A 25275-nucleotide genomic window follows, 5' to 3' on the forward strand; every position below is an offset into this window, starting at 1 on the left:
AATCAAACACACGATACATTATCAGAATAAGGAATTGTAACTCAAGTGAATCAGGTTCCAAGATAGATTAGCTTAGACTCATAAACGCAATCTTGAGTGACTCAAACTAAAAAGGTACCATACATAGAAATGAGTGTCAAGTACATGCTTATATAGCTTTTGGATAGTGCCACTATTCCTCACCGTGCTTATGGGATTTTGGACATCTCTTCCTAGAGCTTCTAGAGTATATATCTTTGTCATATCTCTCATACAAAGCCACTTATGGGCCAACCTCTTTTGGGCATACATCATTTGATTTCTCAACACCCCCCCTCAAATGATGAGTTCCTACACTTGCTAGCAAATATTTGCCCCCCCTACATGCAGACATGGACCAGGAGACTAGCTCTTTGGTAGCCTTAGCGAGGTCAAGCTTGAAACTTTACATTTTTTGTAGGGTTTGTTACATCCACTATGGGAAGTCATTTGGTTTGTAGCAGCGGAAAATATTTTCTTCATATTTTTGTTGCTTCTTTAGCAACCCTTGATCTTTTGCTCCAATCTTTGATCTTCTTCGTCTTCTTACTTCTTGGCTTTTGTTGTGCTCTTTATCCCTTTTGTTGATGGGTGGTACATGCTGTTTACTCTAGTCTTCTTGACACATTCTTTCTGCTTAATGAACTTGAGATGGATACACATGAATACATTATTTTGGCTTCGCAGAGTCTCTCTGGCATACATGGCTTGGTGATTCATTACATTTGTCTTGGGATACATGCATTTTGGAATTTTATGAATAGTGCATTGACTTGGGCATACAAGATGGATACATATTTCTTTGGATTTACATGCCCTTTCTTGTTAAAGGGAATTAGACCACGAGAGAAATAGATGGCATAACCCTTATTGTCAACAACACATTTTACTCTATTAGAATTCATAGCATCTTCTGGCTGTGCAAGGATGTGATTGCAGTACTAAACACAGCATCCGGTGCTTGTTGTAATGCTTTTGCAATACAGTCTATAATATCAAGATCAACGAGTGGTTCATCCCCTTGAATATTCACTACAAAGTTATACTTCTTCTTCAGCTTTCCCAAGGCTTCTTGGAAATGCTCAATACCATTTGCACAAGATGTTGATGTTATAGCCACATCTACCCCAAAACTTCTGCAGGAATCTGCAATCTGCAATTCGCTCATCATCTGTGGCCACGACAACATCATCCAAAGTTGTTGCAAGCTTTGCTTGCTCCCATGTCCTCTGGATCATGGGTTTGCCAAGAATGAGAGCTAGGGGCTTGCCTTTGAAACGAGAGGATGTGTATCAAGCAGGGATAATGCATACCACTCTGCTTTGAGGGCGGCAGTACAGAGCCCTTCTCGCTAGAAGATGCTGTTGCCTAGCAGGGATAATGCCTACCACTCTGCTTCAAGGGCGGCAATACAGAGCCCTTCTCGTTAGAAGATGATGTAGCCTAGGTTGATACCGCACTGGCAAGTGCTGTGGCGGGCTAGCTACTGGGAGCCGAGGGTCTACTTGTAGAGGCTATGGAGTATAGAGCTTCAAGGCTCTCTTTACTCTTCTGTCTGACTCAAGACCTGCTTGACAATCTTCTTTGTTAGTTGTGGATTCTATGAGCAATGGCTCTCAGATTTGCTTCTGAAAAAAACACAAATTGGTCAAGCTGAAGCAGTAGCAAATGACTTGCTGCTTCATCCACTTCTTCTTTTCTTCTCTCTCGATCTCAAAACTAGAAAATAGACCCCTTTCCTTAAGCAAGCCCTTAGCTACCCTCAAGGGAGCACCAACATGAACCGTGAACTAGTACAACACCTCCTTCCTAGCACTCCTTTACCTCATACACACCAATGGATGTTTAATAGCTTGAGAGATTGGAATACAAATATGCTAAAGATTGTAGAGCTTGTAAAGAAGAAGAAAACACACCACTAGCTACCTAGCTCATCCATAGCTCTGATACCATGTTGAAAAACATGGACCTAGAACTAGATCCGCTATGGTGGATTCAAATTAAACACACGATACATTATCAAAATAAGAAATTGTAACTCAAGTGAATTAGGTTCCAAGATAGATTAGCTTGGACTCATAAACACAATCTTGAGTGACTCAAACTAAAAGGCACCATACATAGAAATGAGTGTCAAGTACATGCTTATATAGCTTTTGGATAGTGCCACTATTCCTCACCGTGCTTATGGGATTTTGGACATCTCTTCCTAGAGCTTCTAGAGCATACATCTTTTTCATATCTCTCATACAAAGCCACTTATGGGCCAGCCTCTTCTGGGCATACATCATTTGACTTCTCAATAGAATTGGCATGGAAGTTGACTCAATAGTTCCTCACTATAGTTTCTTTGGCATTGATATTAACGCAATTTCTAACTAATCACAACTTGGAACATCCTTACATTGGTAGGTATTGTAAAAAATATGAGTATTTACTATGAAAATGGAAATTTACTATGAAAGTAAATTGATTTTTATTATTTTTGTGGATTTTGTCTGTTTGATGTGTGCTGCATGTAACAAGTCACAAATCATGTGGTAGACAGAATCTACTAAAACAAATAAAAATAAACTTATTCTCATAGTAAATTCCTATTTTTATAGTAAACTCTAGCAATTTCTATAATAGTAGATTGAGTTCCTACTAACTAGAATCAATCAAGGAAGTAGGTAGTTTGGAGGAGGGGTGTAATGGTATTGAAAGAGACTTGATTGTAGCTTGTAGGTCGATATCTTGCTAATTAAGACTAGAAGAGGTGTACTATTCCATATCTTGACTATCTTTTAGTTTGCAAATTCAAGCTCACATGTATTGTTTTTATGGAACATTTTTGGTCCTGTCAATGGGTTTATTGGATGCACCTTCATGCTTAGCTCCAAGAAAAATGATTATTCGATTTCTTTTCTTGAATTTCATGAAGCAAGATGGTAGGTCATATGGTTTCTTCTCGCTCCTAGATTATTACTTAACATTACGTGTATGTTGCCTCAAGTGTTTTCTTCTTAGATGGACTAAAAGTTTAGTTTTGTCAGAATCGTGATCTCCTTTCGAATAAGAGTCAAAGCTTGTCATGGTGCCCTCCTGGAATTGGTCTTGGTCATCTTTGGTTAAGAATACATCTCATTCAAGACATGAATCATCAATCGCATGCCTTGTATGTTCATAATCAAGAAGCTTGAGATAATCTAGCCATTCGAATTCATATGTGATCCTAGCAATTCCAACATTAATGAGTAGTCTTTTTTAGTGCAAGGGTTTTGATTCCAAGAATATTTGCTCAATGGTGCAACCATTAGTATCGTAATCCAATAAGTTTGAATCGAAATCTTCATTGTCCTAAATTAACAAATAGTCCTCAAAGTCAGTTATCTCTTTAGTGTCTATGCCTTGTTCTTGCATTAGTGAAATATAGAGGTTGTTGTGAAAAAAAAACAAGACATGGTGCAAATTTGTCCATTGCCATGTGGGGTTGTTTAAAAGGTCTTCAAACATAGTCAAATTAGCATCAGCTTCCTTCCGATTGCCTAAGAGGACTAGACCATTGCCCCATTCTTCAATGAGGTGTGCATTTTCATAACAACAAACTTAACCTTAAACAACACTTTGGCTATTCTGACTTGCCAATCTCTTAGCACTCCCAATGCTTGAAGCTTGAATCTATCCGCTATGATTATTGAAGTGCACTAGCTCAATGGGTGGATTTCCTCAAGCTTGAAATATGCTATGGTTAACTATGCTCACACCAACTCTTGTGTCTATAATGCCTCAATACGTGCTATCTCCAATGGTCTCCACAGGAAGCATTACACGTCACTCAGTCCCTTCCTAGAATGTGTTGACCCCTAAAGCACTCAATGCAGAAGCTAAACTTTGGAACTTGGTAGGTTCAACTAGGATTCATGCCTTCTACCCAAAATTTCAATCCTTGCTAGATCATGGAACTACATTTAAGTAGGGTTTCGAGTGGAGTATTAACTTGGGTTGATGCTAGTGCAATGATTATGGAGGTTATAATACTTTTGTAGAGTTATTGTGATCAACTTGCATAAGGGACAGGAGAAATCTCTTATACAATGGGTTGTGGCTTAGTTTATGGTGGCTATGAGTTGTGAGCTTATTGAGTTTTCATGCCTTTTTTGGAAAAGTTGCATTGGGCATGTGAGATAGGCTAGGGAAGCTAATTATATGATTGCAATTCCCGCAACTCATGTTGTGTTGCTTTTACTCATTCCTTGATTTTGTCAACAGTAGCTAACTATTGAATGGGGTTAGGGTAAGCATGATACTTTGCCATATTCTTCGTGATGATTTACGGAGCTGAGATAGTGCTTTAGAGCAGTCTGTGGAATTGAGGAGAGGCTTTCACTCTTGAGTTTGAGTTTAATTCACCTCCATTTTTTGGCACTTTTCTTGCCAATCATGAAACCATTTATGGTTGTTGGGTTGTCAATATTGACTCCCCCAACTTTGCCTTGAGAATAAGTGATGGCATCCATAAGAATGGGAAAACTGTCTGCATGATTAATCATTTCTACAACAAAAAATAGGCTCAATGGTATTGAAGGCATAATGGCCTTGCTATTGTTTGCCTTGCATTATGGACAATCAGAATACATGTGTTTGATTTTGCATTCGGAACATCATTGATCCACTTCATTTCCCTTGGTTTGCTCTTGCCTCTATGGGCATCTCAAGGAGACATGTCTTGGTTTCCCACAAGTCTAACAAGCAATGGGGTCTCTAGTAGAGGTTGGCCCTTGCTTGCAACCTTGTCTCAACATCATGATCAAAACAAGTTTGTAATCCATAAGGATTAGGTGCCCTTCTTTGTCATGACAAAAAAAAGGTTCATGTATTCATTGTCCTATGTTAGTTCCTCAATGAAGTGAACCAGAGAATCGCTAGGCAGATGTGTGACGATAGGGGATCTAGGTATTCTTGAAGGATTGATTTCTCCTTTGTATGTGGTAGCTCAAGGGTTTGAAGAAGTTGGTAGGGGTAATTGATGCTTCCGTTGTCTTGTTGAATAGCAAAGTTTGGACTTGGGAGCCTTTGTAGGGCTCTACAATAAGTAGCCTCATGATCAAAATGGCTGTAGTTGGTGGACACACTTGGTGGTTTGGACCATTCCAAAGAGAGGTGATCTCAATTGTCGTGTATGCACTACGTGTTTTGGCGATATTATTTTTGAGATTTTAAGAGACTCTATAATTTTAAGCAATGCCCAATATTACTTCTTGACATCAGCAATTAATTCTAGTGTCTCATTACTCTTTGTGGAAGCTCATCCTATGCAAGTCCCTTAATGGGTGCCTATTGGTCATTTGTCTCTATTGTGCTCTTTGTGGAGGCCATCCACATGGGTAACCTCATCAAGGATGTCTTTGATGATATAGTGATTCAACTCGGAGTTTTCTACTAAAGCCGCATAAAGCTCTCGATGAAGGCTATTGTAACAGCCTTGAGTATGGGTCTCTTTGCATGGAATATGGGTTAAACAAACTCTGGACCTTAGAGACATATTCTCTCAAGCTCTCTTGTTGTTGTTGTTTAATTTTCATCAACTAAACCATGAGATTATTTCCTTAGCCAACCTCAAGAAAACACTGGATGAACAAGTCTTTCAACAGTGCAAAGGAGGCCTTCTCTATGGCATCTAGAACTGTGAACCAGGTGTGTCATTTTCCTCCTAGAAAAAGCCCAAAGATTTGCACTTGTTTGGCATCACTAAGAGGCTGTTTGCCTCGAAGCCTTGCTCAAATTGTTCTATAAAGCTATAAGGATTAGGCTGTTTGTCCACTAAAGGGATTTTAGATTGGTCTTTTTGGACTAGTATATTCTCCATCCCAATTAGTATGGTTTGTGAAATGTGCATTCCAACTTGAAGGATGTCTTATTGATCAAATAGTCATCATTGCACGAGGTCAGAGAAAGAGTCATGTGAAGAGCCAATTGCTCCTATGTTAAACAACATCCTGTGGATATTATCCATTTCAGCTTGCATGGTGGTAAGCTACAACTTGGTGCTATTGTTAATGTCAATTAGATGGTTGAGAACAATTTGTCCATGTTTGGAAATCATAAAAGATGCCACTTGAGTTTCTTGACCTATTGATGGTGCTAGCTGCAATCCTTGTGGTTTCTCGATCAACTAGGTGAATCACTTGATTGATGAGGTCTCTAAGGGGTGTATTCTTTAGGTCAAGAGCTAGGATATGACTAGTGTCTCTATTAGTGGGTAGAGTTTGAAGCTCACATCCACTTCATAAGCACATGCACTTCCCTTGTGTATTATGTGTGGGGTCTTAGTCTTCTTAAATGTTTTGTTTTGGGGCATTCACATCCCTAGGCAAGTTGAAATGTTGGGTGGGGTGCCTTAGTTTTAGTTTCTTGTCTGCATGTTGGTTGAGGATCACTTGCATTTTTCTGTACCCCAGACCAGGACAAGAAAAAGAAAAGCAAAAAATAAATCCAAGAAAAATTTGAAATCTGAACCTAATGAAGTCAACAAGAAGGAGAAAAGGCAAAAGGTGCAAAGGCAACCTCAAAAAAATGCAAAATACGTTAAGGCACATTTTTAAATAAAAGATGCCCCTAAAATTTTGTAAAAGAGTGCCAAACTCCCTCTTGTGCAAATTGTAAAATCTAGACGGGCATAGGTGAAGGGGTAAGGTAAATAGAAGGGAATAGGAAAATAGGACCTTGGCAAGACACTCAGTCATGTAAAAAAAGGGATGGGTGCCCAAGGGATTTAGGGCTTGTATATAAACTCAAAAAGTGAATGAGAAGCTTATTCTTGGTGTGTGGTAAGAGTAGCTCTCTTCTTCTTTTCTTCTCTTCTCTCCTCTTCTCTTATCTCACGCATGCGACTATGGTGGATGGAGCTTGAAGGTGGAGGGTTAAGCTTGCTTGAGCTCACATCACGAATCGTGGAGCTATCATAGTGCTTGAGGGAGGAGGCTACTTGTTCAGGCATCAAGCTAAGTTCACTACACTTGTAGGATCGGAAGCGCTTTGGCTAGGTGAGAGATAGCTATTAGAGCTCCCTTGAAACGCTTGAAGCAATAAGCAGTCCGTGGGTCTTGGTGGTCGAGCATGAGCTCCCACATCATTTTGGTTTCATTTTTGGAACCAATGGATTCAAGCTTAAGCACTTACAAACTTCAAATTGAGCATTGAAGTAGGGTTTCATCCCTGAACTGGTGGTTGATGCAGGCAGGAGATTGGGAGTTAAATATTTGAAGCAAGTAAGTATTTTGAGTTTTTAATGATTGGGCAAGTAGGATAAATCATTTCAGTACTTAAGCTTTGGTTTTTGTTGCATTTAGAGTAGGATGGGACTAAGAAATCAAAGCGAATCGCTTTAGGGTTGCTGCTATAAATAGACCCAAAACAGGGCAAAAACAAGGGAAAAAAGGAGTTGAAGTCTATTGACAAGGCAAGAGCATGAATGGAGCTTGAGAGAGAAGAGAGACCTAGGCCAAGCACGGATCGATTGTCACATAGTACTATTGTTTTTTAGCCACATCAGGTATATACCAACATTGGCCTTGGTCTATTCTTGCATTTTGGAAGTTTGTGTGGCTTGGTGGCATGCCCAGAATCATTGCCGTCGATTCGATTTTTTCATTCGTCTAAAACCACAGCCGTCAGAATCAGACATGCTTGATAGGGTCTGATTCCCAAAATCGGACTCAGATGCCCGATCTCGGATAATCAAACGGTTCAATTTTAGAAATTGAACCACTCAGACACTACTCAACCCGTCTGATCAGACACTGACTCATTTGATTCGAATAATTGGACAATTGGACAGTCCGATTTTGACAATCTAACAATTGGACCACCCATAATTGGACACATCAGAATTGGACAATCCGATCAGACAGTTCGATTTTGATAGTTGGACGCTTGTAAATTGGACCAGAAGGTGATAGGAAAAGTTGCCAGTTCCAGCACATCCCAGGGCTGTGGATCGAGTGCCCCTCGTAGTAGGGAAACATTTCGATAGCCTTCTAGACACGTCCGATGACTCATAGAGCCTCCTGACTGCGGGAAGTGCGACCTGATGACCTAAAAGCCACAGCTAGTGAACATGTTAGCTATCTACCCATTTAAAGCTCCAAGTTGAACCACATACCACAATCACACCTTGACCAGGTCAAGAGATATAGTAGAGGCTCTAGTGATCCCATAAGAACGGCCACCGATTGCACTTGGAGCCATATGTGGCCGAAAACAGAATGAGGAGGGAGCGAGAACTACATTCATCATCCTACATGTGCACCCCATATTGTTTGTCACTTGAAGCGCACTTGAAAGTTGAAAGCTTGATTTTGCACTGTGCACAAAAGGATCATCACACACACCTTGAGTGAACGTAAGTTGAGGGTTGTTTGTAATAAGAAGGAACCCATTCATACATAACAAGTGGAATGAACCCACTAATATGAGATGACCCTCAGACTTAGATGTATGATCAAGAACCCTGGCCAATAGGACCAAGAGAGAGCCAACACAAAATGCAAAAGGCATTGAAGGACTGACACCATTGGAGGTGCAACACTGCCTGCTGACCTAATCAGCCTAATCGACAGCCTAGTGGAGCAAGAAGCTGTAGATATATCAGGATCTAGCTCCAATTGCGAGAATGACAAGCTTGACTTGGGAGATTTTCTGGTCAACATCCAAGAGATTACAAACCAGGATGGATCACCATGGTAGGCCATTTGAAAACATCATAATAGACCTTGAGGAGGAGAGGAGATTAGAATGGCAAGTGCTATAGAAGATACCAACTTACAACCACGAGCAGCAAACTAGGAAGTTGTAGCAAGACATTGAGATGCGAGAAATCTAGTGCTTTTTAGCTCTAGCCAACCAATAGAAATCTCACATGACCTAACATAGAAAGGGAGAGAGCACTAGAGGCGGACTTGATGCTGAGCGAGCTTCTCACGAAGCCGCTCATAGACAATATGTTTGCAAAGCAAAGTGTAACAGCCCTAGCAACCTCATTGTTTACATGGTTAGGAGTCACCTAGGGCTCCAAGAGCTAGTCAAAAATCCCCATAGTCATGAAGCAATTAGACAAACGCCAGTCGGGCAATGATCCATATAGTTCGGGCAACAACCCATATAGTTTCGTAGAGCAGTTCGAGCAAGGCTACAAGGCTAACCACCTCATGGATCTTGCCCAACACTTGCAAGCCTTTGGCCTTTGTCTAGGTGATAAGGGTAGGACATGGTACACCAGCTTAGATGTGGCGAAGCACAACAACCTCAAGAATCTATTCATCAAGAGGTTCTTTGAGGCTGGCTATTTCGACAATCTCATCGTTAGGCTTATGAACATCAAGTAGAAGGTTAAAAAGGACATCATGGATTCTGTTATCCACATGCGAAGTCTCTTTAAGAGAATCTCAACTAACGAATGACCCACTAAGAGAGCGGTCTCCATCGTCTTTATAAATGGAATTCACAATAGTGAGGAACTCTACAAGGCCTTGGCAGGCAACTTGAGCTTGCCGAGAGATATACTAGCTAGGGTCTTCAAAGAGGCCATAAGAGTGGACGACCAAATCAAAGAGGGAAGATCTAGGAACTCGAATCAAGATGGTACCAACTCCAAATCCTCAGAGAGAGCCATGACATTTGGCAAACGGTCAATCCTGAGTATCCAAGATAACGGGAAAAGCATTGACTAAATGCAAGAGCTAGCAGAGATGAAGATGGAGCTAACAAGGCTTCCAGAGATAGTGAGAAGACTTACGTGCCCACATGTCTAGTGCGTACATTATTGCGGCGGAAATCACCTTCTAGTAGAATGTCAGGACCCTAGGTCGTCCCGACATTCTTACACCAATTGCGGTGGGTTTGGCCATGACTCCATGCACTGCAGGCTACCAAGGAGGCTCTCTTGCTCGCAACCATACAACTAGCCATACCTAGGGAATAGACCACCAAACTTCTTTGGAAGGGGAGTCCCATTGGCTCTTTTGGTGCCTAACAACGTGAAACCAACCATTCCTAGAATGAAGATTAATCCCATAGGCATTCCTAGGCCACCTGGACCTTTCGTAACCCACCCACTGAGTGATACTCCAGTCCATTACGTGGAGGAACCAAATGATGAGAGGCATACATAAACCCTTACGTCTCATACAATGAAGAGGGCAACCCCATTCTCATGGACTATTGGCTAGTGTCGGTGATGGCGTTAGGCAGAGGTAGAGGTAGAGGTAGAGGGTTGGAGGGCAGAACCAAGAGCCAACAATCCAATGTTGGACTTGCGGTCACCCAAGTCACATTTATTTGTGCTACCTTGAGAGGGAGCAAGCCAATAGACATAAGGCTGACCTCACATGCCCAAAGTGCGGAATCACCTATTTATTCATCGATTGCCCTAGAAGGAAACCATCCTCTAGTTCGGTAATCCTGCCAATCAGTGCCATTGGGGCTGTTTGGAGTTGAAACACTCGACAGAGAGGGTATGCCTATCTCGTTGCATGTTATGACCTGAGCACAGATGAAGCAAGCTAGCATATCACTGGTAGGGCCTAGTAACCTAGATGTAGCCTCACTAGGAAAAAAGAGCCGTAGGTGAAGGAAGACGAGAACTGAGGCAAAGGTCATGCTTAAGACGGAGAGTGCCATGACACTACCCATAGGAAAAAGAGTCACAAATACAGAGGTAGAAACATCTGCTCCGAAGTTTGTAGAAAAAGGAAGTGCTAAGGTTGGGGAGTACTCTAACCTAAAGCGCCAGCTTGAAGTCATAGATAAGGCCAAGGAGTGGGTGAGAGAATCCCAAGAGCACTTAAAGGACACAGAGCCCATATAAGAATATGAAATCGATGAACTTTCTAGTATGAGCACAATAGTCTCACCAACTCGACAAGAGATGCATCTGCACCATGAGTAGTACCGCAATACCACGGGCCAGTAAACTAGCCAAGACTATTGGCCAAGAAGCATGGAGTTAGGAGGGAAACAGGTAGCAAACAATGTTCTTACGATGCTAGTGTCAACCCCTGTGACTCTGCGCCTAAGAGACCTGCTTAGACATCACCCAACAGCGTGGCAACAGTTGAAGCAGTGGGTAAAAGGACAAACTGAGCAGTGACCTTGGATGAGGAACACGCAAGTCATAAAAGACTGGGGCAATGGTCTTACCTTCTTGGGCAATCAAAAGGAAACATCAAGGGTAGAGATGGATACCTGTAAAACCACGCCAATCGACTTGGATACCATCTCCACCATGCTCAAGGGTGACGCTCAAGTTAGAAAATCTTACGGGCCACTAACAAAGTATATCCCTTGACCTGAGGATGAGTGGGATTGGATACATGTGCTAGCCACAATCGATTTGCCATTCTCGCACAATGAGGATGAATATGAGTAAGCCACCATGTCAGCCAATAAGCCCATAGATAAGCCCTCAATACCTTTATGCATGATGGCTAGAAGCTCTTGTAGTTGGCCCAACCCTATCACGTTCCAAGTCCCACACAACAAGTGAGAGCTCCACGAGATCTTAGAGTACTTGATGGACAAGCTAGGTGGAAACCTAGTCACTAATCTTAAACCCCTCAAGGATCTCATGGACAAACCCAAGTGGAAATGGACCAGGGTACATGATCTAAACCTGGTGTACAATTGGGCCTTGGTCACAAATGAGAAGAAAAATGAGTGTAGAAACCTAGGCAATTGACAAGCAGTTGGATGAGGATAGTTTAGGAAGACGAGTACGAGGACTGATGTCCCTTCAGTGAAGAGAGCAAATAAGAGATTGACACGATAGAGTATGACATTGATGGACATGAGATTGAGCAAATACGAGTAGATTCCAAGCCGCGAAAAGAGAGTACCTTTAGAGCTGAGAGAGGAATCATGCGAGCAAAGTGTGATCGCACGTGGTCGAAGCACATGGGAGTGATTAACTACAAACAAGGAGGGCTCACCCAACCAAGTGCCGCATCGCTACTTAGGATGGAATCACCTTCGGAGCTATGACCATCAAAAGAGACTCCCTCTTCTAGCAAAGACGGAGAGTTTGACTTTGAGACAGAAGTAAGCACTCAGATAGCGGTCTTGAGATACCCCGACCACCGCTTAAGACCAAATGCACCAAGGGGGACCTGCTAGTCCACGTAAGGTACAGACGGTTGAAGGAGGAAAGAAGGAGGCAACCTAGGGAGTCAAACACTGAGGAGTAGAAAAAGCTGCAAGATCTACCAAAGCGATTCACAAAATTTGAGAAAGGTGATAGAGTAGTGATCTTGCTAGGTGCTAAGAGGCAAGGACAAGCGAACAAACTCATAGAAGGGCCTGCCAAGATCAAGGAGATCAACCTGATTGGAGAAGGGGAGAAGCCCCAACTTGTCTTCATAGCTAACGACTTGATCGAGCAAGAAGAAGTAGATCTCATTGCGCTGCTACGAGACTACATAGATGTATTCGCTTGGTCCCTCGATGAGCTGAAAGGAGTAGATCCGAGTGTAGTAACTCATAACATTCCCATGACACTAGACACAATGCTGATCAAGCAGCAACCATAGCCTATGAATCCCAAGCATGCTCATGCAGTCAAAGAGGAGATAGAAAAGCTGTTAAGAGCGGGATTCATCTATGAAATTGAGCACATGGATTGGGTTTCGCCCATTGTGATCGCCCTAAAGAAGAATTGAAAAATCAAAGTGTGTGTTAATTATAAGAAAGTCAACGCTGCTACGAAGAGAGACAACTATCCACTACCATACACTGAGCATATGCTTGAGAGAGTGGATGGCAAAGAAGCCTATAGTTTCTTGAACGGCTTCTCACGTTACAATCAGTGCAAGTCCACCCCAATGATAGGCGTAAGACTACATTCACTACCGAATAGGGTATCTTTGCCTATGTAGTCATGCCTTCTTTTGGGCTAACAAAATGCACCTGCCACATTCCAATGGCTCATGTGTGCCATCTTCAAGGATATGATTAGGAGAGAGTTAGAAGTGCTCATTGACTATCTGTGTGTTCACTCAAATTGGAGGGAACACTTAGACAAACTCTGCACAGTCTTTGAATGATGCAAATTGTATTCTTCTCTCATTGAACCCCTTTAAGTGCCAATTTTGGATGAAACATGGCTACATCCTAGGGCATGTGGTATCCAAGAAGGGCATTGCCACCAACTTCTTAAAAGTCAAGGTTATTGTTGACTTTCCACCACCAACCAACTACAAGGGAGTTTAGTGCTTCCTAGGACATACGGGATACTATCGGTGATTCGTGTTGAGCTATGTGCTAATCGCTAGACCACTTTACAAACTACTAATAAAATTTGAATGGACTAAGGAATGCCAATGCGCATATGAAGAGTTGAAAAAGGCTCTGACAATTGCACCCATTCTACGAGCCCCAAACTAGACCATCACCTTCCATGTACACATTTATGCCTCAAAGTTTGCTGTGGGAGCTATTTTGTGTGAGCCTAGAAAATATTACTTGGACTATCTTGTGAGTTTTGCTAGTAGATAGCTCATGGATATGGAGATGAACTATTCCATGACTGAGAGTATAACATGCCCGCTTATCGACTATCCAAGCACGTTTTAGCGGTCCATCGAGAAACAAATCGAAGCTTCATTGCCTGACACTCCCATGAAATGTTCCGAGGGTTGTTACCTAGGCTTTCTCGAGTCCACCTCACAGTGGAACATTCACAACCGAACCCACTAGGATTGACCTGAAATCTGGGTTCCTAGTGGTCAATGTCTCCTAACAGTATTCTAGCGTCAGGTTTTGGACATCCTACTTTAAGCTGAGATACCCGAGCTGAAGCAGACCCATGCCACACTTGGTTCAAAGGGAATGGGAAACGAGAGGGATGCACTGCTCAACCTCTCTGTCCATAGGGCACAGTCCCATTTCGGTCCCCTAAAATGGCATGAATCAGGTTCTAACTTAACAATACCTAAGGATCGAGATGGTAAAACCTTGTGAGAAGCCTCCCAGTTCTTTGGGACTACCCTGCCGTAGGAGGGACCCATCGGGGATTCCGCCCAACTGCTTCCCTTGATAGCTTTAGTTTTCTAAATAGGTCCTGCCACATTTATGTACGACACTTAAAATCATCTTCCTTAATTAAGCCTTTTAGGGAATAGGGTTCATTCGCATAATTTATATTACAAACATGAATACAGAGCAAGCAGTCCTTTGATAAACAAGTTTCTTAACTTATCTCAAGTTAATCTATGTCTCCTGCCCATACAACATAATTATATATCCCCTTTTGTCCCACAGAAGTACCCCTTCTGTCGTGCAGATGTAACTGGTCCAAATCACATGGCACCACAAATTCTATCCTTTATCTAGAATATGATCTTTCAAAGCCACATACGTTTGGGTTCATGGCAGTCTCCAACTTCGTCGACAAGGGGTGTCCAGAGCTCCACTGACCCTAAGCGATCTAGGAGTGAGACACAATTTCTATGGATGGCCTTTTCACCACTTGACTTTTGGCTCGTGAATCGAGCAGTGCCCTCTCGAGTTGAAATGCGGTGTAACCTTGGAGATGATGCACCCATGTAAAATATCATTTCTTAATTAATCCAATTAAGAATCAAGCACAATCAACCTAATATCATCTTCTAAGAAAACATTCATTTATTTCCCATGGCAAGTTGTCATCATAGACCCCGGCTATGAATTTACCATCAATCACAAGCACTTGGAGTAATCATCCAAACCACAATCCGGCAATCAGCTGAATGTACAAGCATTTAGGGATTTGTTCGACCAACCAACAAAAACCAATTGTATTTTTCCTAAACAATACAAGAATAGATGCAATAACAATTCCATCGCATATTCGCTCTTTCCCTTAGGATCAAAGAGTAATTCTATGTAAAATTTACTTAACACTTGTATGCACAATTTTTTAATTTCATTTTTTAAATGATTATGCCATTTATAACCCTTGACCGATTCTTCCTTGTAATTGCTCTATTAATGAATAAGCCATATGCAACTAGGTGCAATTAACTTCCCTTGATACATGCACTTTGCAAGCTCCATCTTTCGAATATGTGAGATGAAATTTATCATTTTCGATGACCTATACTCGTACATCATAGCATGGGGCCTAACATATCTTATATGAGAATCAAAGTAAGCATTTATCGATTTGAAAATACATTACTTACGACCGATACCGTAGATGGATTGACAGTGATGCCTTCACCTGAAGCTTTGTTTCTGGTTATAGGATTGCCATCTGCACATGACATTCTTCGCTTGGGGACCATCGTCCGCAAGTAGATTCGAGAGATAAGGAAGGAATGGATTTTGAGATGGAAGAGCGTAAGAGAATATGGCTCAGTCGAAGATCGCGAGATAGGGGGAATTGAGCTAACTCTCTCCCTTGCAGTTTGTTGGGGTAACTCCTCTCTCCTCTTCTTCTTCTTCTTCCTCTCTCTCTCTCTCTCTCTCTCTCTCTCTCTCTCTCTCTCTCTCTCTCTCTCTCTCTCTCAAGCTTCTTCTCGCAATCTCTTAGAAGAGTAACCTCTCTCTCGCAGCCTCTCGGGGTCTCATTGTGCTTCCTTGTGCCTCCCCATGCCTCATATTTATAGTGAATTAGAGAAGAGGGGTTGTGGCTGAGAAAAAGAGCTCTTGGTGGAGGAGATCTTGGAAAAATCAGTGATTTGATGCTCAAATCATAAATCTGATAGTTTCATTGGATCCAAAAGGGGGGTAAAACTCCAAGGCACTTGATTAGAAATCTTTCAGATCACTCCTTTTTTTGCTCCATGTTCGATGTGTTGTCTACGGCCTGCAAACTGCAATTGAGGTACGTGAGATTTCACCAATCTCTCTCTCTCTCTCTCTCTCTCTCTTTTCTTTTTATAAAATCTCCAAAACTAATTGAAACATCACTTGTCTTTTTTTAAAATGGCATCCAGTTCTAGAAATCTCCATATCTTTTGAGGATAATATCTAAAATGTGCTAGTTTTTTGCCCAAAAATCTAATATTTTTGGACCATCCATACTATACACATTAATACTAGTGATTAATATGGCCCGTAACTCTCATTCACATTGTAACTTCCGTGAAGGGTGGCTACGGTCCTTGTCAATCCGAGAAAAATATCAAATTAGGACTCTCAATCTTTTTACATATATTTTTAATTAAATAATATTAACATTAGTTAGTTTTTACTTTATTAGTCTTTAGTTAGTAATCTTACTGACTTGTTAATTGACTAACTAACTTTTAAACTAACCAACTAGCTTTTAATTGTGTGGAAATATTACATCCTCCTCCCCTTAGAGAAATCGAGATGTCCTCATCTCGAGAGAAATTGGGGGTTTCATTCTGGAACTTGTGGGGTAAGACCCTTTACGCATTCGTTGCGACACTCTGACCACTCATAAGTATGCAGCCTCTTAGAATAACAACTTATTGTATATGATTTATCCGAGTCGTTACAAAAGAAAAGTTTATTGTAGTTACATCTCATGAATATCTTCTAGGTTTTTCCTAAGTATCAGATAATTTCCTGTAGGCTTTAGATCACTGAAGCTTGTGCAACTTTATTTCTTGTAAGCTCAAGTTCTCTTCGAGTGTTATTGGGACAATGGACATGGATATTTCCAATGTTGTGGCACTCAGAGCATCGGTGTTTAGGGTGCTTTGGACATTCCTTTTTGAAATGGCCTAGCTCTTTGCAATAGAAACAATGCAAAGCTTTATCATTTGGAGTCACAAGATTCATGGTCGTCCTTGGCAGGATTTTCTTTTTTAAACCAAATTGTCCTAGGACCATTTCAGTAGACTGAAGTGGTCATTTATTGTGGAAACTTTGTTTCCGAATTGTCCTCTTTTTAGATCTAGACTGAGGTCCGGTCAATTGGATTTACTTTTAATATTAAAGAATACTCCCAAACTTCGACATTCTGGTAAGACCCAATCTATATTACTTGAGAAGAACACTTAAGGAAAAATCATTGCAAGTTATAACTGTCATTTCTTTCTAGAGTATCTCTAATCATTTGCAAGTTCTAGGCCCCAAATAGATGCAACTCATATTACTCGGGTTAACTATGGTTACAAGAGTAAAGTTTATTCCAATACAAGTTGGGTTACATGTCGATAGAACTTTTAGGATTTCTAATCATTCTAAAGAGGTGTAGTAAGCTCTAGGTCTTCGTCTTCATCTGATTCCTCTATATATCCATAGATTGCTCCTACGTATCTTCGTTTTCTTGGAGGCTCAATGTCTTTTGGACTTAGGTCAGGGCAGTCTGCTTGGATGTGTCCTAGTTGATTACAATGAAAGCATTGGTGATAGGGACATCTCCTACGGATGTGCCCTGTCTCACCGCATGTGTGGCATCTCTTGTCCGAATCTCGAAAATCATCTTTGTCACAATTATCTGAATTAAGTTATTGGACGATTGGCTTTGCTCGAAGTAATGCATCTTACAAGTCCGTTGGGTGCATTGCTTCAAGACGGTGGTTCAGAGGAGTGTTCAAGTTATGGCAAAACTTGGATACTTGCTACGCAATATCCATAGGTGGCATATATTTTAGTAGGATTATAAACTTCGAGTAGTAGGCTTCCAAGGTTAATTCCAATTGTTTGAGCTTGAAGAATTCATTCATCCTCAAAGTTTGGTAGGTTGGTGGAAGATATCGTCCATGTACAACATCATTCGACCGAGCCCGAGTGACAGTGGCTTAAAAAATACCTTGATCTTTGCACCATTGCTTCCACCATAATCGAGCCTAGCCAACTAACTTAAGTTTGGCTATCATTGCTTGATTGGTAGCAACAGTTCTCGAAGCAGAGAAATAATCATCCATCGACTCAATCCATATCTCCCCCTCTGCTGCGACATCTATCCCTTCTCCATCAAACTCAATTGCCTTAATTTGCTTGAGAAGGAATTTATTCTCTTGCATGTCAGCATTCCTAGATACAAAAGATGCCTGACAATCAAGTCATACCACTTAGGTTATTTCTATTTAGGATATGTCTACAAACCATACATTTATCAATCACATTATGAAGTTTTTGCTATGATACCAACTGTAACGTGCCCGCCTATCGGCTGTCCACAAGCACATTTTAGCGGTCCATCGAGAAATGAATCTAAACACCACTACATGGCACTCCCATGGTTTCCAAGGAATGTCGCCTAGGGTTTCTCGAGTTTGCCACACAATGGAATGTTTGCGGCCGAACCCACTAGGATCGACCTGAAATCTGGGTTACTAGTGGTTAAGGTCTCCTAACAGTATCCTAGCATCGGGTTCTGGACATCCTACTTTAAGCTGAGATACCCAAGCCAAAGCAAACCCATGCAACACTTGGTTCAAATAGAATGCGAAACGAGAGAGATGCGCCGCTCAACCTCTTTGCCCATAGTAGGGCATAGTCCCATTCCAGTCCCCTAAAACAGCATGAATCGGGTTCTAACTTAACAATACCTAAGGGTCGAGACGGTAAAACCTTGTGAGAAGCCTCCTAGTTCTCTGGGACCACCCTGCCGTAGGATGGATCCATCGGGAATTCCGCCCATCCACTTCCTTTGATAGCTTTAGTTTTCTAATTAGGTCCTGCCACATTTATGTGTGACACTTAAAATCATCTTCCTTAATTAAGCCTTTTAGAAAATGGTTCGTTCACATAGTTTATGTCACATACAGGAATACAGAGCAAGTAGTCCTTTGACAAACAAGTTCCTTAACTTATCTCAATTTAATCTTTATCTCCTGCCCATACAACAGAATTATATATCCATTTCTGTCCAACAGAAGTACCCCTTCTGTCCTGCAGATGCAACTTGTCCAAATCACATGGCACCACAAATTCTATCCTTTATCTAGAATAGGATCTTCCAACGCCACAAATGTTGGGCTCACAACAAGTCTCTAGCTTCATCCTAGACTCGGCAAGGGTTGTCCAGAGCTCCAATGACCCCAAGTGATCTAGGAGTGAGACACAATTTCTATGGATGGCTTTTTCACCACTCGACCTTGGGCTTGTGAATCGAGCAATGCTCTCTCGAATTGAAATGCGATGTGATCTTGGAGATGATCCACCCGCGTAAAATATCCTTCCTTAATTAATCCAATTAAGAATCAAGCACAATCAAGGCAATCAGCCTAATATCATCTTCCAAGAAAACATCATTTATTTTCCATGTCAATTTATCATCATAGACCCTGACCATGAATTTACCATCAATCACAAGCACTTGGAGTAATCATCCAAACCACAATCCAGCAATCATCTGAATGTACAAGCATTTAGGGAGTTGTTCGATCAACCAACAAAAACCAATTGTATTTTTCCTAAACAATCCAAGAATGGACATGACAACAATTCCATTGCATATTCTCTCTCCCCCTTGGGATCAAAGAGCGATTCTATGTAAAATTTACTTAATACTTGTATGCACAATTTTTTAATGTAATTCTTTTTACGATTATGCCATTCATAACCCCTAATTGATTCTTCCTTGTAATTGCTCTATCAACGAATAAGCCATATGCAACTAGGTGCAATTAACTTCCCTTGATACATGCACTTTGCAATCTCCATCTTTTGAATATGTGAGATGAAATTTATCCTTTTCGATGACCTACACTCGTGCATCATAGTATGGGTCCTAACATATCTTATACGAGATTCAAAGTAAGCATCTATCAATTTGGAAATACATTACTTACAACCGATATCGTAGTTGGATTGACCGTGATGCCTTTACCCGAAGCTTCGTTGCTGGTTGTAGGATTGCCATCCGCACACGACATTCTTCGCTTGGGGGCCATCGTCCGCAAGTAGATTCAAGAGATAAGGAAGGAATGGATTTTGAGATGGAAGAGCATAAGAGAATATGGCTTAGTCGAAGATCGCGAGATAGGGGGAATTGAGCTAACTCTCTCCCTTGCAGCCTCTTGGGGTAACTCCTCTCTCTTCTTCTTCTTCTTCTTCCTCTCTCTCTCTCTCTCTCTCTCTCTCTCTCTCTCTCAAGCTCCTTCTCACAATCTCTTGGAGGAGTATACTTCTACCTCTCTCTCGCAACCTCTTGGGGTCTCCTTATGCTTCCTTGTGCCTCGCCATGCCTCATATTTATAGTGAATTAGAGAAGAGGGTTTGTGCTTGAGAAAAAGAGCTCTTGGTGGAGGGGATCTTGGAAAAATCAGTGATCTGATGCTCAAATCATAAATATGATGGTTCCATTGGCTCCAAAAGGGGAGTAAAATGCTAAGACACTTGATTAAAAATCTCTTAGATCACTCATTCTTTTTCTCCCTGTTCGAAGTGCTGTCTATTGCCTACAAACTGCGATTGCAGTGTGCATGATTTTGCCAATCTTTCTCTTTTAAAAAAAAAATCTCCAAAACTAACTAAAACATCACTTGCCTTTTTTTTAAAAATGACATCCAGTTCTAGAAATCTCCATGTCTTTAGGATAATATCTAAAATATCTAAAATATGCTAGTTTTTTACCCAAAAATCTAATATTTTTGGACCATCTATACTATACACATTAATACTGGTGATTAATATGGCTCATAACTCTCGTTCACATTGTAACTTTCGTGAAGGGTGGCTACGATCCTTGTCAATTTGAGAAAAATATCAAATTACAACTCTCAATTTTTTTAAACATATATTTTTAATTAAATAAAAATATTAGTTATTAACGTTAGTTAGTTTTTACTTTAGTTAGTTTTTAGTTAGTAACTTTACTAACTTATTGATTGACTAACTAACTTTTACACTAACCAACAAACTTTTTAATTGCGTGGAAATATTATAGAGAGAGAGGGTTTAGCCATGGTGTTTACCATAAAGAAATTTCAACGTTATGTTCTGGCTATGCCTTTTACCTTCAATGTTGACCATTAAGCCTTGCTTTATCTTGTGAATAAACCTTGCGCTATAGGACTCATTGCTTGATGGTTGCTTTTGCTGCTAGAATTCGACTTCTCTGTGTAGTATGCAAAGGATAGTTGGTCAGCTCTATAGGTTATGACAAGATGGCTTACTACGACGATGTGCATGCGAACATGAGAAGCATGACGTGCTTGCAGAGGCACACAACAGAATTGCAAGAGGATACTTTAGCAGAGATAGGACATTATGCAAGTTGTTGTAGTCTCAACTATGGTGGCCCACGCTTTTCTGTGATGCATTGCGATTTGTGAAGCATTGTGATGAGTGCCAATGGACCAAGGTCCCTATATTCGCAAGGACAAGATGGAGCTCACCCCAATCATGGCAAGACAACCATTCGAGAAATGGGGAATTGACTTCATTGGGCCAATTACATCATAGTCACATGCCAAGTACATCATAGTCGCCACAGACTATCTCATAAAGTGGGCAGAAGCATGAGCCACTAGGAAAAATGATGCTAGGACCACAACCAGGTTTCTTTGGGAGCAAGTAATCTCATGATTTGATTGTCCCATTGAACTAGTCAATGATTAAGGTACGCTTTTCATCAATGAAGTGGTTGCCCATCATGTCTACCTTCTTGATCATCCATAGAAAATCTTCACCCTATTACCCCCCAAGCTAACAACCAGGCTGAATTCACAAATAAGTTATTGGACAAGCTCATGGTAGCTTTATGGGCCTATTGAATAGCCTATAAAATAGTTGTGGAGTAGACTCCCTTTAAGCAAACCTATGGAACTGAAGCCATTCTACCATAGAATTCTTTGTCCATAGCCTAATAGTGGCCATCCAAGAGAGATGGGATGGAAAGGAGGCATGGACAAAACGTCTAATTGAGCTAGAATACCTATTAGAGACTCGACTTCTAGCTACCCATGCACTGATTTGCGAAAAGGCATGATGTAAAAGCTTGTTTGACAAGCACATCAAGCGCAATGAGACTTCAACCAGGGTGATCTAGTGTTGTTATACTTAGTGAAAGGTGTTAACCCCAACACGAAGAAAGCAAAAGGAAATAAAAAAGATGCAGGGCAAAGATAGTAAAAAGGTAGCTCGACTGAAGAAAGAAGAGGAGAAAAGGCCAAAAGTGCAAGGGCAACCTTAAAAGTCCAAAGCAACTGCAAAAGGGGAAAGGTGCATTTTAAGATACAAAGGCGCACCCTAAAATCTTGTAAACGAGTGCCAGGCGGTGGAAAATCCAAAAAGCTAAAATAAAAGACAAAGACAAAGGCCAAGGCAAGAGAAATGGAAGGCAAAGGCACACAAGGAAAAGCGCAAGACAAAACTTGTGTAAAAGAGCGCAAGCGCATCGCGGTTTAATTCAAGGAGCGCTGGGCTCTCACCGGTACAATTTGTAAATATAGATGGGCGGTGGAAAGAAAGCTAGGAAGATAGAATGACAATGGGAAAAAGGGCCTAGACTACAGCCGGCCATGTAAAAAAGGGAAAAGGGGATGACCGCCCAAAAGGGATTTAGGGTTTTGTATATAAAGTTGAAAAGTGAATGAGAAGCTCATTCTTGTGTGTGGCAAAAAGTGGCTCTCCTCTTCTTCTTCTTCTTCTTGTTCTTGCTTGCTTGAGCTTGTGCTTGAGAGAGGGAGTGTGAGAGTGTGAGGAAGTGAGTGAGTGAGGGTGAAGGACAGTGGGGTGGAGAAGCTCTCCATCTTCTCCTCTCTTCTCTTAGCTTCTTTTGCTCGCGGTGATGGAGCTTGGAGCGTGGAGCTTGAGGATGGAGCTTGCTTGAAGCTTACACTTGGATCGTGGAGCTACCGAAGTGTGCGGGAGAGGAGGTAACTCGAACGGCATGGAGGTAAGCTCACTACACCCGTAGATATGGATGGCACGTCGGCTATGTGAGAGGTGGCCATTAGTGCTCGGCTTGGAACGCTTGAAACAATAAGTGGTCCGTGGGTCTTGGCGGTTAAGTGAAAGCTCCCACATTTTGGTTCCATTGCCGGGACAAACAGATTCAAGCCTTGAGCGCTTGCACCCTTCGAATCGAGCATCGAAGTAAGGATTTTCCCCGAACCGGTGCTTGAGATAGGTAGGAAGGGAGGGGGTTGAAGATGGTATTCGACCTCCTTGGCAAGTCGATTTTTGTTTTTTTGAGATCTATGTTGTGAGATGGAGTAGTGTAGGTATTTACTTTGTGATTTGGATGCATTAGAGTAGGAGAAAATAAAGAAAAACAAAGAAAAATAAGCCTTAGGATTTACTGTTGCAAAACAGGGCAAAAATCGTGCAAAAAATGGTAAAAAACTCGCTTATGATGCCTAAGGTCGCCAAGTGAGTGATAGGGGGTGTCAATACCATACTTGGGAAAGGGGTATAAGAGCCAAAAGTGGCAAGAAAGGCCACATTGTGCACTGCAGGGTTTTAGGAGAGCAGGAGAAAAGAGGAAAGCTTCGTGAGTGGATCCGCTTCGATCTTGTCATCCGAGAGATATTTACCCAGCCTAGGTAATTCTACACCTTTCCCTACATGAGTAGGATGGATCTGGAGCTGCTTGACTAGGGGGAAGGCCTCCAACACCCGACACGACGAATTTTGTGAAGCCCGACGAAAAAAATGTGCCGCGGCCGGTGTGTCCCAGTGACAGTGATTCTGGGCCGAGTCCCAGAATCGGCCCTCGGACCGCTCAGCCACTCGGCCCTCGGCCCACTCGGCCCTCCTGACCACTCGACTCGGCCCACTCGGCCACTCGGTCCTCAAACCATTCGGCCACTACCACTCGGACGCCCACGCTCGGCCCGTCCGAATTAAGCACTTGGACCTCTTGACTCAGCCTTGGCCAACTCGATCCTCGGACATCTAGGCTCGACTGGCCGAAATTGGCATTTGGACAATTACATACGGCCCTTGTTACTCGGCCCTCGAACGGTCCGAATCGGGCACTCGAACCCTGCAATTCAGACCAGCTGGGCTGAGTAAAAAATTTCAATCAAATTCTCAGAGATTTGACCTGACTCGGGTAGAACTCAGCAACGCAAACTGTCAAAAGCCCTTAGGACGCTCAGAACTTGATTCTGGCACACAGAATAGGCAAAATCATAGGGCGCAGCCGCTTGGCAGCTAGAAGTAGGCAGTTGCGAGACTAGGGCCTTAGACACAAACCGCTAAGGAAAAGCCTGATTGGACTCAAAGACGAACGAGGCAACAAATTAGAAAAGGTTTGAACCCCGAAATTGACCCCATAGGCTACATAGAGCGAAAGGCACATCACAGATCTATCACTGGGTTGAAACTTAGAGCAAGTAGTTCAAGTTTTAGCTGAACGGTCCTCTAAACTGTGCATGGTGTTTACCGTAACGGCCCTGCGGGCCAAGGAGCAGACTGCCCCCCGGACCCCTGTAGAGGGGGCTCTGCCCCCCTTCGCACCTCCCCCAAGTAGGTTGGAAAGAAAAAGCGCCGTGACAGGTCCTCCAACTTAGACCCTAGTGTAGTAATGGCTCTACATGAGCATGGATTCTCACTTGCAAAAGAGCAACCAAAAGCCCACACCCGAATAGAGACAAACAGAGACCCTAGAACCTTAACCACAAGAACACATGTACATTGTGTTTAAATTGTGTCTAGTCAAAGTAGAATGCAACATCATCAAGCTATCAATACAAGGATGACTAGACACGACAGTCCTGACGATAGATGTACCTTGAGCAGCGCCGCACAGACGACCCAAGACCTCAGTAGAGAATCCACGTCTGACTATGCATTTAGGGACTCAAAGGCATGTATCAGAAGGCTTGAGGCTATAAACCAAGACCTGGAAAATGAAGACATAGTGCCACCTGCTTATCTTAGGGTCAAACTCACCACAGAAAGAGAGCATAGTGTCGATGCTCTCGTTGATGAAGGAGCAGATTTCAATATCTTAACTTATGAAGCATGGACTCTACTAGGTCAACCAGAGCTCAAACCAACTGATGCAACTCTTAATCCTTATGGGGAACACCCACAAGCACTTCTAGGGAAGTGTAGAATCCTTGTAACTATTGAAACAGAAAGCTTGCCAGTCATGTTCTATGTTCCTCCAAATAGCGAGAATTGTGGAAAGGAAATCCTCCTAGGAAAACCCTTCAAAAAGGCAACGAAGTGTGAAGCCGACTATATCGTACAGAGGATACACCTAACACTACCAGATGTGAGGATAATCACAACTTTTAGCAAGGGTGACCTCACCAAACCTTGAGGGAAGGGCAAGGAGCATTCTGACATACCAAGCAAGCCTAGTAATGAGAGCAAGGAGTTGTTGAAGGAGTTGATACAAGCACAGGTCGAACAACGAGAACC

At 42.0% G+C, this 25275-nt stretch overlaps 1 pseudogene; it reads right to left on the reverse strand.

Moving 5' to 3' along the window:
• Positions 1–737: 737 nt before the first annotated feature.
• Positions 738–25275, reverse strand: part of LOC148019749 (3-deoxy-manno-octulosonate cytidylyltransferase, mitochondrial pseudogene) — a 64700-nt pseudogene continuing 40162 nt past the window's right edge.

The sequence above is a fragment of the Lygodium microphyllum genome, chromosome 19 (genome assembly GCF_053477565.2).
Source record: "Lygodium microphyllum isolate KBCC chromosome 19, Lygodium_microphyllum_v1.1.10, whole genome shotgun sequence".
Taxonomy (NCBI): domain Eukaryota; kingdom Viridiplantae; phylum Streptophyta; class Polypodiopsida; order Schizaeales; family Lygodiaceae; genus Lygodium; species Lygodium microphyllum.